At 40.0% G+C, this 15,298-nt stretch overlaps 1 long non-coding RNA gene across 1 annotated transcript; it reads right to left on the minus strand.

Annotated features, from left to right (window-relative positions):
* Positions 1-13,053: 13,053 nt before the first annotated feature.
* LOC107806913 (uncharacterized) lies at positions 13,054-14,756 on the minus strand. The gene is made up of 3 exons (XR_012693838.1): positions 14,633-14,756; positions 13,390-14,273; positions 13,054-13,303 (listed from the first exon to the last, which is right to left on the minus strand). It is a non-coding gene; the product is annotated as an uncharacterized LOC107806913 (long non-coding RNA).
* Positions 14,757-15,298: the final 542 nt, after the last annotated feature.

A 15,298-nucleotide genomic window follows, 5' to 3' on the forward strand; every position in this document is an offset into this window, starting at 1 on the left:
TGGTTGGGTTTTTGATCAAAAGCGTAATTTAGAAGATTTTGGAATTCTTAGGCTTGAATCTGATGCGAATTGGGTGTTTTGATGTTGTTTTGAATGTTTCGAAGGTTGGAACAAGTTTGAATGAGGTTATGGGATATGTTGGCATGTTTGGTTGAGGTCCCGAGGGCCTCGGGTGAGTTTTGGGTGGTCAATCAGACCATTTCATGTTGTGGAAAAATTGTAGAATCCCTGCTATTAGTGTTGCAGGTTTTTGACCTTCGCGTTTGCGATGCATGTCCCGCATTCGGGAAGGGTTAAGGTGTGAGGCTATGGAGTTGGCCTTTTCGTTCGCGAATATGGTTCCGCGATCGCGAAGGTGTGTGGTCTCTGGTCATCTCGTTCGCGAGTCTCCTGTCGCGTTCGCATAGAGGAAGGGGGATAGCTGGGTCCCCAATGCTTTTGTTCTACGCGTTCGCGTAGTAGAGGTCGCATTCGCGATCTGTTGAGTTTTATGTGCTTCGCGTTTGTGAGAAGGTTATCACGTTCGCGTAGAAGGAATTTTGCTCTGTGAAGCAGTGTGCTTCGCGAACGCGAGGGTTATGCCGCATTAGCGATGAAGAAATGCTTGGGCAGTCAGATTATATTTTGAAAACGAGGGTTTAAGTCCAATTTCATAAAAACCATTGGAGAGCTCGGGAGAAGGTGGAATTTGAGGAGATTTTTAGTGGAGCTGTTGGGGTAAGTATTCTTCACATATATTTGGTTTAATTCCATGATTTGGTCTTGAATTTCATCATTTATTTTGAGAAATTAGAGTGAAAATTGGGAAAAAATGGAAGAAAAGTTTGAGATTTCTTTTGGGAATTTAAATGGGCAATTGAGGTCGGATTTTGATGAATTTGATATGGGTAGACTCGTGAGTGAATGAGGATTTTATTGATATGATTTTTATCGGATTCAGAGACGTGAGCCCTGGGGCTGGGTTTGAGCAATTTCGGGATTTTTTATGTAAATTGGATATTTCGAGTGGGCTTTGTTCCCTTAGCATATTTTAATGGTTATGTACCGATTGTGCCTAGATTTGGAGCATCCGGAGGTCGATTCGTGAGGGCAAAGCCATCGCGGGCTAGAGTTTAGATCGGATCGAAGTGAGTAATGATTGTAAATGATGTTCTGAGGGTATGAAACCCCGAATTGCACATCGTTGTGCTATATTGAAGTGACACACACTCTAGATGACGAGTGTGGGGTCGTTCACTGTTGGGGATTGTGACTTAGTCCATCCCGAATGACTATTTTACCTCGTATTTGACTGAAATCTATTTGCTATCATCATTATTTGGGCTGAATGCGATATTTGGGCTTCGTGCCAACTATTTGAACCCTTAGAGGACTTTTATTGATATTTCCTCACTGTTTTGACTTTATACTTGAACTCAGTCATGTTATATTTTACTGTTTTCGTAGTCAGCCATTTTTACTTTGTTTTAACACTTAAATGATCTTTTAAAAGATATTTTTGGCTGAGAATCATGTTTTACTATTGCCTGAGTGGCTTGTGAGGATTTTGACTGAGTAAGGCCAAGGGCCTATGTTGTGAGGAAACATTTGATATTGATAATAAGGCCGAGGGCCTGAGGTACGTACGCCACGAGGTGGCTTGATTGATATGAGGCCGAGAGCCTAGTGATGATGCCACGAGATGGCTTGATATTGCGCTTGGGCCATAAAAGGCCCCTCCAAGAGTTTGCGCACCCCCAGTGAGCGCGGGTACCCATTGTGATGTGAGATATAGCCCGAGAGGCTGGTATTTTTCTGAGATATTGCCCGAGGGGTGAACCTTTATGTGTTTATCTTTGTTATTGCCTGTCATTTACCTGTTTAATTGTGTATTTGTGCCCGAGGGGTAGATTTTCTGTGCTTATCTGTTCTAATTGCTTGCATTCAATTTCTTAACTATTGAAAAGTCATTTTAAAGAAGTTTAAACTGAGCTAAGATGCTTTAAGAGATTTCACATGCTTCATTGCTTTCTTACTGGTTTTGTACTACTTCATACAACATGCTGATGTACTTTTCGTGATTTCCTATCACTCAGTCTTTAGTTATGATTATTACTCATTGAGTCAGAGTACTCACTTTACTCCCTGCACATTGTGTGCAGATTCAGTTATTTCTTAACCCGGTAGCGGGTATTGGTTGATCGGAGATAGAGTTATCGGAGTTTAGCAAGGTAGCTACTGGCGTTCACAGCACTGCTTTTCTCCCTCTTAATTTCATAAGACTGTATTTAGTATATTTAGACTTTTCCGTTGTATTTAGACCCTAGTAGATTCTTGTGACTTGTGACACCCCGATGTCGGGCTGTATTTATTTCCGCACTTATTTATTTCGCTAAATCTATACTTATTGGGGATTTATCCTTATAAATGACTTAAATTGATTTTTTAATTTGTTAAAACTGAATTTGGGAATTGTGTCGGTTGGCCTTGTCCTTACGAGAGGCGCCATCACGATCAGGTCCGATTTGGGGTCGTGACACTATTTTACTCTACCGAGCCGCGCTATAGACGGTCGGGTGCAACACCTATTGTGAAACTACTGATCAGTTGGGTTTACCGAGCTCCACGTGGCCGGGTATGATTCTACCGAGCCTTATGATGGCCGAGTACGTTTTTACCGAGTCCTCTGTGAGGCCTGGTATGATATGATGATGATGATGCCCACAGAGGTGTATGTTCTTAAAAGTTTATGTATATATATGTATAATGCATTTCATATCAGTAGCCCCTAGAGGCACTCAAATGTTACAGGTTGTATCTCCTCTATCTCTCATTTACATTGCAGTTCTTGTTTATGATTTCATGCCTAACATACTCGGTAATTTATTAGTACTGACGTCCCTTGTGCCTAGGGATGCTGCGTTTCATGCCCGCAGGTCCCAATAGATAGGTTGACATTCCTCCTAGTAGGCTATCAGCTCAGTGGAAGGTGTTGGTGCACTCCACTTGCTCCGGAGTTGCCTATTTGGTCAGTATGCTTTGGATATGCATTGATTGGTATGGCGGGGGCCTGTCCTGACCTTTATGATTTTATATACTCTTACAGGCATGTAGACAGATGTCAGGTGTATGGATACTTGTATGGCCTTGTCAGCCTATGTTTTGAGTTTAGAAATGGTCATGTCAGCCTTATAGGCCTGTATGTCACATATATAAGTTTGTATATCATGATGGGTCGTCATATGTTGAGTATTCCCTTATGTTTTATTCTTATTATCTCATGACGTGTTTTCTAGCTCATTTACCCATAATAGTATGATAAGAAAGATATGTTACATTGATACTTAGTTGAGTAAGGCACCAGGTGCCTGTCGGGGCCCCTTCGGTTTGGGTCGTGACACTACGAACCTCCGTCGGTGTTGGTCTTCAATGCCTCACTCTTTTGTGTATACACCCGGATGCCTTCACCTGAAATGATATGACCAATGAAAGTTACAGAGTTCATTCAGAATTCACATTTAGAAAATTTTGCATACAACTTCCCTTCTTGTAGAACTTTGAGCATTGTACGCAGATGATCATCATGCTCATCCTCTGAACGAGAATACACCAATATATCGTCAATAAATACAATTACGAACAGATCTAAAAAAGGCCCGAACACACGGTTCATCGAATCCATGAATACTGCTGAGGCATTGGTCAAATCGAATGACATAACATAAAATTAAAAGTGCCTGTATCCGGTCCTGAATGTTGTCTTCGGAATATCTTCCTCTTTAACCCTTACCTGATGGTACCCGGTCCTCAAGTCTATCTTTGAAAAACACTTGGCACCTTGTAAATGATCAAATAAATCCTCAATCCTCGGGAGCGGGTACTTGTTCTTGATCGTCACCTTATTTAACTGCCTATAATTAATACACATTAGTAAGGAGCCATCCTCCTTTCTCACAAACAACACAGGTGCTCCCTATGGTGACGTACTAGATCTGATAAAACCTTTTTCCAAGCAAGCCCCTTAGTTATTATTTTAACACGTTCAGCTCTGAAGGGGCTATTCTATAGAGGGATAGATATTAGATGAATATTTGGTAGTAGTAGGTCAATGACAAGCTCAATTTCTCGCCCTAGCGGAAGACCCGGAAGCTTATCGAGAAACTCATTAACTACAGGAAAGAACTGAATGGTTAGTAACTCTACTTCCACTTTCCATTCCAAAACAGGCTCTCCTGGAAACTGAAATCAAACCATCTTTGATCCACACTTGATGTTACCATAACAAAAGGCCAATCAATCCATACCTATTATAATATCAAGTCCTACCCAACCGAACACCACGTATCTTATCCTTGTTTATTATCAAATCTATCACGGGCCATTTCGGGCCACATCCATATATATAGGTAACAATATTAAAACATAACTTGCATAACTAATTTACAAAAAGGTTTATATACATAGGGGTCGACTAGGCCGTAGACATGTCATACCCAAAACTATACATAGGATAATGTCTGCAAAACCTCTAAGTATGCATAACCACAATATATACAAGTCGGTACAGGGCTCCTTACGTCTTCATAAAACAACCTAACACATTTAGAACCCTGACTTGGCAACATTCCAAGAAGAGGTGGAACTCATTAACTAAAACTAACACTTGGAGGAAGTCTAAAGTAGAGGGTCCTTGCCTCGTCCTATATAAGAACCTCGATCAGACACACTTCGAAGCGGAACCTTTATGCCCTTATTAGTTATCTTCCTCCTCTTGGCCCGACTACTATCTTCTTCCTCTATGTATCCCATAACATACACCGATGAACCTTGATTGACGGACTCCCAAGACTGTGGACTATCTTGAACCTCAGAAGAGCTGGTGTCCGCAAATACCTTGACATAGTTTTGAGCCTAAGGGAAACCCAGCTGTGCCAATCCATGCGCTACTCCCCTTATACCCTGATCAATGGGTTGTAATAACGAAACTAAGGGCCTTGGTGTGGTCAGAACTCCTCTCACCCCATCTGCTACCGGAGTGGTCGAAACAGCTCGGACGGATGACTCATATGGACCCTCGGACGGATCCTCCTCAATAGAAACCATGATCTCTGATGGGTCTGACTCCATATTATAACTTATATCTCTTTCTAACACCTTTGTAGCCTTCTAACCCATGTTAGCGGCAATAGTTTTCGGAGGCATCGCTAAAAACGTGACACGTTGTTAGAAATACGAATGCTCATATTGCACGATCTAAGATAAGAAGAGAGGATAACATCCTGTATGTCCTGTAGCCTCCAGTCTATATGTGTGGTGCATGACACACCCATAAACAAGACTCTACTAGACACGGTCTGTAGACAACCCTAGGATAGAACTGCTATGATACCACTTTTGACACAACCCAAACCGATGGACCGTGACGGGTGCCTGATTCCTACCTATCAAACACCCCTAAGTATATGTCTAAGATATGAACTTGAATAACGTCTGATGAATTAAGAAAATAACATACAAGAAGGAAACCTGCCTTCAAGGCATATATACGTATACCGACAGAATACAGTGGGCGAGCCGGCAAGGCTGCTATAGACAACTATACATCCAAAACTGAAAGCCAACAAGGCCACATACAACCCAACTAGACATACTGTCTACAAACCTCTAATAGAAACATAATTGTACAAAGACGGGACTGAGCCACGTCATACCCATATACATACATACATACATACATACATACATATATATATATACAAACGTATCATACCAAAATCAAAGCAGCTCTAGATCAAGTATATATATATATATATATACAAACATATCGTACCAAAATCAAAAGCAGCTCCGGATCAAGTGGAGCACGCCAACTCTCGCTGACTAGTGATCCTAAAAAGGGGGATCGTCAACTTGCCTACCTACACCTGCGGGTATGAAATGCAGGCTCCGTGAAATAGAGCGTCAGTACAAAAATTGTACTGAGTATGTAATGCATGAAAATTAGTATGTAAAAGACATAGACGAAATATGGAATGAAGAAACACATCTTTAAATCTAAATAACTTTGTAAATTCTGAAACATTTATAATGTCATGCACGTGTGTATAAATGTCGTGTCATGCATAGGTATGAGTGTACACAATATCATCAAGCCACTGAGGGCATCCTATCATATCGTCTCGACCACTGTGGGCAACATCATCAACGTATACTAGCCGATCAGGTGGTGGTGCTATATAACACCGTAACCTTTTTCCATATCCCATATACATATATTTACATATATACGCGTATATAATGCCATCTGGTCATGGGTCAATGCACATGAATGCAATGCATGAAAAATACATAATAATATCAATATTCCTTCCGGATAAACTTTTCCAACTACTTATTATTATGAGACCCATGAACAGAAAATAATAATAATTCTCATTGGGAATCAAGAATATAGACACCCCTAGTATTTCTATGAATAGAGTAATTTATGGAAACTGTGCGTTTGCTCGTTTCTTTTGTATAATTTGGACCATGCCAAAAGAAAGAAAGGAGGGCCTTAACACACTTGGAGTAGAAAAAACTCTGTATAATATTCCTAGCGAAGACTGCACTGTACTTATTTAGAAGCTTGAAATTTGCTTCAACAGAATTTAGCTACGGACCATGCGAAATTAGTTTCGAACTGCTTCTGTTCTATCGCTTGGTGAACCAAAGATGGAATGGATTTAATCCAAAATTCCAACGTTTTGTTGAAGTTGTGTCTGTTTCTAACTTTTGAATGGATTGAAACTAACTTTTGAGTGGATTGATACTAATTTTTGGTGATTGCGCAGTTTATCTAATGTATTGCTTGGTTCTCAATACTTGCCTTCATTCTACTACTCTTTTGGTGAGCTTTAACTTTACTTTCTAGATATGCATGATTTTTTTTGTTAATTTAGTTTTGGAAATTTCATCGTGTAAAATGAATTCCACCAACATCAGATAACAAGGAGATAAGACTTAGAAGTCTTATTTTGATAAAGTTACTTTATTTACTCTTTAGGTGTAGACACCTATGTATAATTTATTGTGAGACATCTTTTAATTTGGTGGCCGTGTGCCACGTGGAGAGTGGGTGAAGATTAGTAATCTTTACCCACTTATTAGTTAATTGGGTAATATCCTTTTACCCGGTAATTAACCAATTACTCGCGTAATTTAAAAATTATCACAAATTACTTAAAATTCTATTTATTTTTTTAATATACTTAATATATTATTCTACCGTGGTCATATGGTACTTTGCATGGTATTAGTTCATAATTATCGGGTATTACTGCTCAACCCGTATTTTATTCCAAATTGGCCATTTTCAACAAAACTCATTTTCTTAATCCGTGTACCCCTTTATCCTTCATAACACTTATATATCGCTTGTTATAAATAGCGTAAGTATGTTAACGTCAAGATGATCTCATCCCTGAGTCTACGTCAATTAACTGAAGACGAAACTTTTAACGTACGAAAACGCGAGATGTAACAGCGCAAATGGCCAAACATTCTGCCTCAGCTTTTCGCCCCGGAGCGTGCCCGTGCTAGTGACCGTGCATATGGGCAAACATTCTGCCTCAGGAGCGCGCCCTGCCCAGGAGCGCGCCCGTACCAGTGGCCACACTAGTGGCCGCGCATATGGCCAACCATTCTGTTTTGCTATCGCGGCCGCGCTACGACCGTGCTAGTTCCGTTCAAGTTGCCAATTTGTGTAACTTAACATTTTTTTTCTTATTTTGTATTTTAATTGTGTATTTTGTTTACCCCCCCCCCCCACCCTAACTATTCCCCTCTTCACCTATCAACACTCAACGCCCCAAATACCAGCCCTAACTCCCCTCTTCTCCAAATTCCCCTCTACTCCATTCCCAAATAATCCCAACCCTAATTCCCCAAGGTTCAAGCCAATCCCTCCACTACTCATCTTCACTTCTCACAATCTCCTCCCACTTCAGGTAAGGTTTTCTTTTTTGCTAATTTTTGTGGATTTTCGTTTGACTTCTTAATTTTGTAGTGGTTTTTCTTCTCTTTGAAGTAATTTGTAGTGTATACGTAGTGTTTGTGGGTGGTGATATTTATGGAGTTGTATCTCTTAACTTAGTTGGATGAATTTGGGGCCATTGTGGTAGTAATTGGGTTACAACATGTTTAATTGGGGGTTCTGATAAATGATGTCCACAACGTGTTTGTTAAAATGCCACAATGAGTGTCAATGATAATTGTGAGCAATTATAAGGGTAAAGTCTGAGTAACCGCAGTTGAGTCACACCTTTTGTGTTGTGCTAATGCTATTCTTCTTCTAGGTACTATGGCTCTCTCCAGGAAACGCCGAACCACAGGTGCTTCATCTAGCGGTCAAGTTGGATTTTCCAGGGCGCGTGGGTCAGCTTCTACTTATCTCTTTGATAGTAACAAGTTCGTCTCCACTAAGGCTCACGATCGTTTTGCTAATAAGGCTCCTAAGAAACCAATACCGGAGAGGGGCATAGATATATGGCCACTCCAACTTGGTTGCCCCAACTTGTATAATGAGCTGGTCAGGCGGGGTCTACAAATCTTCTTTGAAGATCCGGACAAGGGGAATTTTATGGTTGTACGTGAATTCTATGCCAACGTAAAGGAATATGTGAATGGTGTAGTAACAGTGCGCAAGAAGGCTGTGGATGCCTCTATTGAGGCTATGAAATGAATATACCAGGTGCCCGCACCTGTAGCGGAAATGGAGGATTTTTATGAAGCCTATGGCAGAAAATACACTCAGTGGGAGTTGTTCTTTGAAACCATTTGTGTACATGGAAAGGAAATTGTGTGGATGAAATATGGGAAGAAGTTTCATTCAGTGGCGCTCACTTTTGAAGGGAAGTGCTGGTTGTATGTCGTCAATAACCGCCTGATCCCCCCTTCCAACACCACGAAAGTGAATGCTCCTCGAACTGCTCTAATTTGGTGCTTTATAAATGGTCACAACTTTGACGTGGCCAAGCTTATGCACGAGGAGATGTTTACACGTTGTCCGGTAAAGAGGTATGGTTTCTTTTTCCCCTCACCAATCACTAGGCTTTGCAGGGAAGCTCGGGTGCCGGAAAATTTGAATGTGGATGGGATAGTGCCGAGAGACTCCAAGTTCCGAGCTGATAAGGTAACTATTGGGAAGGAGCCTGTGGCCCCTGGTGGTGAGGATAATGCTGACTCCGATGAATCTGGGGAAGGGAAGAATGAGTAGGAGGAAGTAAAAGTCGAGTCGCCCGCCCATGTACAGGTTGCAGAAGCTGCAAGACCATTTGGGGTTGGTCGGGTTACCCGATTAACAGCCTTAGAGCAGGAGGTGGTAGGGTTGCGTACCTCGGTCGCTGACTTAGGTACGCATATTGATGCGGTGGCAACCCAACAGGTTAAATCTAAGAAGAAAATGTTGAGCTGGCTGTGAGCTTTGGGTTGTGCATGTTATGTGGACCCGGGGACGGTCTCCGATCAAGATTGATCAATCAGGGAAGTTCATTTACCTCATTGTTCTTTATTTTGTATGCCATGAGGACATGTCTTCTTTTCAAGTGTGGGGTGGGGGATACTTCAATGTATGTGTATATATGTAAGAACTTGATTATTTTATGTTTTCTTTGTTTTTCTTGATTGTTTTATGTTTTCTTTGTTTTTGTGGTTTTGAGTAGCAGTCGAATTAGGTAAGTCGACTTGTCCCGACAACGGATCTCTTTCGACGGGGTTCTTGAGGGTCTAAGTCGACGAAAGGAAAAAAAAACAGAAATATATTGGACTTTTCCTGATGACGGATCTTCTAAACAGTTTTCTTGAGGGAAGTAAATCTAAAGAAAATACCAAAAAGATTTTCTGCTTTAGGTAGTGTAGTAAGTCCCCCTTGGTTTTTCTTTAGGCTGCAGTTCTTTTCCAAGGGTTTTGCTTGAATCGGGTGTAATTAGTTTTTGGTTATTTTGTTTCTAGTTTTTAGTTGGTACTTATGGGCTATGAGCTGAGATAGGAAGAGAATCCCTTAGCGTTGAAACACCTAAACACAATAGACACTAGAGTGTGACGCTTAGTATCAGTTGTTAATTCTTGTTAGAGTGCCTTAATTTGTACGTTTGTAACTGACTTGATTACTCAAACGACAGTGTTTTGATAAGCCAATCTGGAGTGAGTCATGTGTCATGTGTGTGTGAGTTGTATTGTATTCTATGCTCTGCATTTGATGCCTAGAACTTGCCCTGTGTGTTTGCAAAGCAAAATAGTAGCTTTATTCAGTCTTAGAAGTGATATAGGCATTTCTTTGTAAGCCAGATATATAAAGTAAACCCACCTAAATGTGATACATCGTAGTCAACCCCGTTAAGCCTATAAGCTTGTTTCTTTGGCAACCACATTACAAACCTTACCCAATTATTTGAACGGCTCATCTGTTTGAACCCTTTTACCTCCTAGGAGCTTTGAATGGTTAGAAAATATGCAAAAGTTAAAGTGTGGGGTGGTGGTTCGATTTTTGAGTGGAACCAATGAAATAGAAAAAGAAAAGGGTACAGTGTTTTGAAAAAATGAAAGAATAAGTGCCACTTAAAAAGAAAAAAAAGGAGAAAAAAATAAGTGAATGTAGTCCTTGATAAGTGGTGACTTGATACAATTGCAACTAAAAAAGTTTGGGGTATTATAAATAGAAGTGTGGTGGAATGTCTGGTCTGACATAAGTATGGTTCTGAATGCCGAAGTGATTGTATCAAAAGGGCTTAGGGAGGTTAGTCACTATATCCAAATATATCCTACCCGTCCCTTAGCCTACATTACAACCAAATGAAGTCATGATTGATCTTAGACTGAACGAGCTCGATTAGTAGAGTAGTACACTATGGGCAAGCCTATGGTGCTTCTTTGTGGCATATGAATGTTCTTTCTAAGAGTGAGTGAATTTTGTCTATCTAAGTTCCTAATTGTTCTTAATATTATTATTTGTGGAACTACTCTCTTGTGTGATGTGTGGACATTTGATTCACGAAGTAAAGGTAAGTCTTGTCCTCTGTATAGAGTAATTTGAGTAAGTATGAATATTGCACGGTACGTGAGAGTCGACTCTTGAGGCAAAGATGTTACACTACTAGCAGCAACTTTGGTGATATGTTCTTGGTGTGATACGTTAGGGAAAAGCTTAGTGAAGGAACCTTTATAGAGTATGGTGGATTGCTCGGGGACTAGCAATGATTTAAGTGTGGGGTGTTGATAATAGGCTAGATTCATGTAGTTTGTCAACTTATGCCCCAACTTGACTATGTTTCACCGTTCTAAGAAGGTTAAATGACGATAAATTAGCTCTAATTGTGAATTTCATGTTTTCCAAGAGCAAGTTGTGCTTATGGGGACTTAGGACAGTGTTTGGAGCTAAATTAAAGCAAGGGAAGCCCCTCAGAGCTGAGTGTGTGCGAAAGAAGAAAGAAAAGAAGAGAGAAAATGCTGATCCACTCTAGCGCGGGCCAAGCGCGGCCTTAGCGCGACCGCGCTAGAGCAGAAAAATGGGACAGTGTACTCAGCCATATGCACGACCACTAGCACGGTCCGAGCGCGGCCGCGCTAGTCCACTCCGGAGTGCAGAAATTTCAGGGGTAAACTTGGAACAACAACAACAACAACCCAGTATAATCCCACTTAGTGGGGTCTGGGGAGGGTAGTGTGTACACAGACCTTACCTCTACCCTGGGGAAGAGAGGCTGTTTCCAAATAGACCCCCGGCATCTTTCTCTCCAAGAACTTCCCACCTTGCTCTTGAGGAGACTCGAACTCACAACCTCTTGGTTGGAAGTGGAGGTTGCTCTTGGAAGTGGGGTAAACTTGGAAGTTTGGGGGTAATTCCACTTAATCTATATGAGGTCCAGCTCGCCCAAAAAGAGATTATCAAGGTTTTCATAGTTTTGTTCAAGGCAAGAAGAGGCAAGAGGCAAGGAGGATAATTCAACATCGAGTTCTACCTTTCTTCCTTTTGTTTTTATCATTCATGATGAATTTTGTTGTAGTTATGATGAACACGATTATGGGTAGCTAATTATTTAGTCCAAGGTTTTGATGGAACTTGTTGAGGGATGAACTTCTTATTGTGTTAATATAGTTTGCGCAGTTTAATCTCTATTTGTTCAACTACGTTCTTGTTGTAGTTAATTGATCGGATCCAATTAGCTGTGCCTATTTAATATGTATTACTCGGGAGAGAGTGCATATTTAGGTAGTTGTTGAACAACATCACTCTCAAAGTATATGAGGAATCAATAACCGAGAGTTTAAAGGTGGGATTAGGGATAACGAAACCTTGGGTGCAATCTAAGTGAGCCGTAATAAAAGCCAGCTAGCGTAACTCGGGAGAGTGCGTCTAGTAAATTGTCGTAATTACTTGGGAGAGATTTACGATAGTAAGAGTGTTCATGATCGATAGAGACGATTAGGCAAATCTATACGAAACATAACAGGAAGGGATTCCATCAATAGGGGAAATCACAACCTTAGATCATTCTCTTATTTACAACTCGGCCATAATTAGCTTTTAGTTTACTTAATTTTATTCAGTTATAGTTAGTAGAAATATCACCAAGTATTATTCAAAATATCTGGAAGTTGATTACGGAGAATTCAGTAAGTCTGGTAAAAGTAATTGGTAGGTTAATTCCCTGTGGAATTCGACTCTGGGCTAAATACCCGGATTATATTTGCAACACTGCTTGTCCTTTTTATAAAGCATAGTTGGGCGTGATCACCTCCCCAAAATGGAACAAAATGCAAATGGGACAAAATGGATAGCGAGGATCATATATTTATTCTTAACTAGTTTGACATTGAGATGCAGTTCTTGTTGTTTAAAGAAAGTTGGGAAGACTCACCTAAGCCACAGTCAACAGCACTGATTAAGGATTTAGAATCAGTAGGTCTGGTTCTTTGTATATATACTTTCTTTTATTCTTTTAGTACATATATAAGGTTCGAGCCTACTCTAACATTGTCTTCCATAGTGATTGTGAGGCTACATAATATTATTCATTGGAACTTGAACGACAGAAAGAATGCAAAATCTGAAGGGATTTCATTCATTGAATACTTTGCACAGTTACAATGCAGTTAGAACTATAAACCCTTCTTTGAACAATTAACTACAAGGAAGTGCTACTGAAAACTGTTGAAAAAGGAAGAAAAGAAAAACTAAAAGGAAAAGAAGAAGGGACATTGAAGATTATGAGATCTGGTAAATCTTCAGTCATAACTTCATGTCGCCGCATCCCTCAATATAGGTTACTTTCTCTCAGATCACCTCCTGAAAAACAGAGAAATGAACAAGATGTTAGTAAATAATAATGCTGTTGGAAAAAGTAAACTGTCGATTGTGCAGTATCAGCTCACCAAAATCCCTAGGTGTTTTGCATTTATAACATTCTGCTCTACTGGCGTAGTTGTGCATACCACATCCTAATCTGTCAGACAAGATCGAAGACAGTTATTTCAGTTAAAAGGAGTGTAGCATGTCTGTAGTAAAAGGAGGATATTTACCGCAAGCTAACAGTCAGAGTAAAACTAGTCAATTTTGTGATGAATCCTCATAATACAATGTTTTCTAGGAGTCCTAGTCTTATCGGAGATTTATATGCCAGTAGAAAATATAGTGAACTTCTAGTACTTTTTAATTTTTATTTGTACAATACTGGTATGAGATGAGTTAAGATTGAGCGATAAGATTAATGAAGATTCATATAACCGACCCCAACTTGCTTCAGATTGAGGCATAGGTGGTGTTGTTGTTGTTGCAATATTAGTCAGATGAGCTTAAATGGAGAGACATGAACATTTAGGATTCATACAGTTAAGCCTATTTTGCTCGGGATTGAGCCATAGTTGTTATAGAGTAAGTGAACTGCATGGAAAATGTAAGTAAATATGAACTAATCCGCTGCATATCCAATCACCACTCTTCCAGCCAGGAACAGAACTTGCATCATATCCATAACCTGTTGATGCCATCATTCCTGCCCCAATCCCATAATAATCGCTTTTTAAGGCACCACATCTATAGCAGTTTGTTCGACTCGCATAGTTGTGAGAACCACAGTTCATGGCACTGCAATACCAGTCTCCGGCTAAGACTTCTGTTTTGTTTAGTCCATACATGGCAACATCAGCCGGCGTTGCATATTTAGGGCAGCTGCATCGTTGGCATGCATCCCTTTTCTTGAAATTTATATGTTGGCATGCAGCACACATCCAATCTCCATTGCTCATTTTATGTCTAACTGAAAGTGAAGAAATTTGCATATGAGAAGCAAAATAGGCCATTTTAAGAATCATGAAAAAACATCCGAGAAATCTTATTATTGTTTATCCATCTTTGAGGCTTTATTCTATAAAATGGTTATAATTAACAAGGTCTCAGGTGAACTTGAAATACTGTCTATATGCTAGAACTGCATTGCTTACACATGAACCATTATTTCATTCCAGGAAGAAATTTCGCGGCACATTTCTATAAAATGGTTATAGTTAACAAGGGCCTAACTTTTTGAAAAACATTTTTTTGTGCAGAAGCTGGAAGAAGAGGAAATTTAGTTCCAATTTGAGATAATGAAATGAAAATAAATCATCGATGCCTCACCGTGCGAAGAACTGAGCTTCTCAACGAGATGTAAACTTGAAGCTCAAGAAATGGTTTGCTGCAAGTGGTAATTTTGATGAATGGTTTGCTGGAGGTGGGAATTTTGATGAATGGTTTGTGGAGGTATATATAGTTGTAAGACCTCACTATTGGGGCCCAATGCTTTCTTTTTGATCTGTTTTGTGACTTCAAACGGTTTCCTTAAATGAGATTCCACAAGATAGCACAAAACTTTCCAAAAAAGAACTGGAAAGTTTCCTTTTTTCTTGACTGTAGTCTGTAGAGGTATGGCTCTCTGAAGTTGTCAACTGTCATATTCATGCCCCTCCTTATTCTTTGTTCTATATGCATTTCTAGCAGGTATTATGAGGGGAAGATGTTATGTGAAAGGTGGGGTTATTTCACTGCGTGCTCTTGCTAAGATTGATGGACCCTCGAGATGATATGGATCCACATTGGCACGAAGGCTAATGTCGTTTAGGTGGAAAATGGTCCAGGTGCAAAAACTGTAACAAAGTGTACCACCAAAAGAATCCATTCCCTCATAATGCATAAATCAAGTTCTATTCTTCTTCTTTTGTGTTATTTTCTTCTTAATAATTGAAAAGTGAATAAAGTGGTTTTCTTTTCATCTCCTGTTCTGTCAAGTCTGTGTTTACTTGTTTA

Source organism: Nicotiana tabacum, chromosome 8 (assembly GCF_000715075.1).
Source record: "Nicotiana tabacum cultivar K326 chromosome 8, ASM71507v2, whole genome shotgun sequence".
Lineage (NCBI taxonomy): Eukaryota > Viridiplantae > Streptophyta > Magnoliopsida > Solanales > Solanaceae > Nicotiana > Nicotiana tabacum.